Below are 3352 nucleotides of genomic sequence, written 5' to 3'. Positions count from 1 at the left end.
ACTGACCTTCTCAGACCAAAAAGCTACAACTCTTGTTGCACAGGTTCTGGTTTACCTTGGTCTTAACCATCCAGTAGAAAAGTATGAAGATGAAATATAGGAAATAAAGCCATGCTGTTATGTTGAGCTGTGGGGGACTCAGGTCAATAATTTCTGACAGTGCTAGTTAAACAGAAGACCCAATGCTATTATGGGCTAGTGGACTCTTTTAGAATATTTTGCTGAGTTTGCACACCTATAATATTCAATAACGGAACTTAGAAAAAATGGGGTATACCTATGAATGTCCATTTTGTATCTATGTATTCCAAGTGGTTAGGATAGATATATAGTTGCATTCTCTTAATGAATAGAATGATTTGTTCTAATAGTGTTTGTAAATAGGATCACAAGTCCGCATCTTGTACAGCAATTTGCCACTAAGAACAATATATGCAGTGTATTATTTGTTGAAACTGTACTTCCAATTTGATTTCAAACTGTGTCATTGCTATCTGTTTATCAATAAAACTTTGGAAAAAAAATTTTTATCTTCTTGACTATCAGAAACAACATGACAAAATAAGCAATTCTATGAGATGATTTACAATTAGTTAAGTCATAGCCAAAATTTAGGGCATAATTTTTTTAAAAATACTCATCAGCTTTTAATAATTCTTTTAACTTTGAAGATATCTCAAGAAAGCTATCTTCAAAATCCTCCCCTTTCATAAATGTAATCTTTCCAAAGACTTGTTCTACACTTCCTGCTCCATTTTTTTTTTTAAACTGGGGATTGAACTCAAGCCCTTGCTCTTGCCAGACAAGTGCTTATTCTGCTGAGCCATCTCCCCAGCTCCATATGCTCCATTCTTATCCCACCTTAGTTGCAGTATAACCTTAAATGAATTTCCTAGTATCATTACCCATAAAGATGTGACAAAAATGTATTTAACTTCTACATCACTTAGTGTGTTTTGAAAGAAAAATCCTCTTTGCATCCCTGAAATCATAATCCCAGCTTTCTTCCACAGTCCTCTAGTCTCTCCCTAAGAATAGTTTGCCAACTCTTCATCGTTAGCCTTGACAGGGATACTTTCGTCCACACTCCATTTGAAGACACTTCTCATTCTACTTTTTGAACATGACTTTCATTCAGAGTTACAATTTAAAACATGTGTTACATAGCCAGTTCCTTTACTTTAGCCTCTTAGGTACTTTTAACCCAGAAAAATGCAACTCTGAAACATCAGAAAAATACTTAAATGTGAACTTAAATACCACTTGTGGATTTTCTTGAGGAAGAAATTAGCTTAATAAAGCAATTTTAGTCCTTATTTTTTATTTTTTATGTAAAGTAATTCATAAAAGTGAACGTTAGATTTAAGAAAAAAATTTAAAAATATATATTATTCTATTTAATCAGTTAAAAATGAAATCCTTTTTATGTATCTAATCATTCTCCAGAGAAAGAGGAAGAACTGAGGATAAGATTGTAGAAGGTTGAGGAAGATCTCATGGAGTAAATCTCTTTGATTAAGAACAGTATACACAGACTTTACTAAATGAATGCACTGTACTGTTGAGAAGTGTTTAATACTCATCTGTGTCTGTTATGCACACTCATAGAAGACATCGACACATCCTCTAAGATACAGTCTACACAGTAACAACTCCCCAAACTTCATTCAGATTCTGTTGAATATTGGTTTTGTCAGTATGGGATAGCAGAAAAATATATCAATTTTCTCATTGTAAGAATACACTAGACACATAGGGCAAGTCGTACAAAACTGAAGTTTTAAAAACACATATAATGCCATATGGCACAATTGACAATAGACTTGAAAAAACATTTTTAACAATTTAATTACATTAGTGTGTCATTAAATTTTACTTTACACAAGATTATCTCTGGAAATCAAGAAATTTAAGAAACATTGAATATATGTTACATATATTATGTATATTATATATACATTACTATATATTACTATATATAAGTATTACAAATGTGATTAGTGTGGGTATATAAATCATTTGTTATATACCTGACATTATTAGTAATATTTTTTGTATTAAGCATACGTAAGTTTTTAAGGAAAAAAGTAAATGTTTTAAGAAAGCACATATCTGTTTTCCCATTGTTTGTATTTTGGAGTATTTGGTGTGTTTCTGTTATCCTTGTCTAGAGATTGTGTATTTATATGAAGAGTGTATAAGGAGAATAATGAGTAATTAATTTCCAGTTATATAAGGAAGTAATATAAAGTAGGTAAGGGAAAGTAAATTCAAAAAATGCTACTTTTTTTTTAAATACATAGTCCAGAGAACAGAAATAATCAGATAAAGGAAGACAAGATTAAAAAGAAAGAAAATTAAAAGAAAAAGACAAAGAACAAATACAGAAAAGAACCCAGATGTCTCTTATTTTATTCAGTTACTCAATGGAGGTCTGTTGACACCTGTTGTTGACATAAGTAATTAGATTTTATTTAAGTAGAGATTCAGGCCCTCTAGAGTCACTGTGCGGAGACATTGGTGTATAGAAACAAGGAATTCGATGACACTGACAGTTTATACAACTTTTCTCCCACTTACTCCATCAAGACACAAGAAAATTATAACAAAGCATTGCTTAGCAATAACACCTCCAAAAATAAGGGAGAGTTTGAATGTTCCTAGGATAGGTTCTGGACAAGTCCATATGGTATATAAGGGAGCGTATGACAGTTCCTGGTATAACAGCTGGTGAAACATATATGATAGAGCACACGGAACTACCTAAGCTTTATATAACGAAATAAGGAAATGAGAAAGAAGTATTTCATTCTGTATTATGCTTGTATCTTAGTATGTAAATTTCCAAGAGCGTTACCTTTTATTTTATTTTCACAGAACCACATCTATATTTTGCCATTCAGAGCATGCATTGTTGGAATGTAATCAATCTAACCCAAAAAGTTTGCCATTTACACTGATGGAAAACTGCATGAGCCATATTCATCTCCTACAGACATCGAAGAATTGATGTCTAGAAAACTAGCAATCTTGACTATCTACTCTTCAGGAATATTATCCATTACATTTCAGCTACTCCTCAGATTAGAGCCATGAGGTGGGTATAGGGGAAGAAATCACAAGAAGAGTGATCCCGTGTTATCTGAATGATCACATTATAGCACATTACTTCTGGGAGTGTATGAAAATTTGCAGAGATGCTTACACTTACATGATACTTGCATACTTTAGGCCATCACCTAAATATTATTTCTAAGTTGATTTGGTAGTTGTTAAGAACAGTATTTTATTTGATAGCCTTGCATAAACACTAAACATATTTTAACTTCCAATGACATTGTTTCTATATTGA

The sequence above is a fragment of the Octodon degus genome, unplaced genomic scaffold (assembly GCF_000260255.1).
Source record: "Octodon degus isolate 3935 unplaced genomic scaffold, OctDeg1.0 scaffold00068, whole genome shotgun sequence".
NCBI classification, from domain to species: Eukaryota; Metazoa; Chordata; class Mammalia; order Rodentia; family Octodontidae; genus Octodon; species Octodon degus.
Note: the sequence above shows the minus strand (reverse complement) of the source record.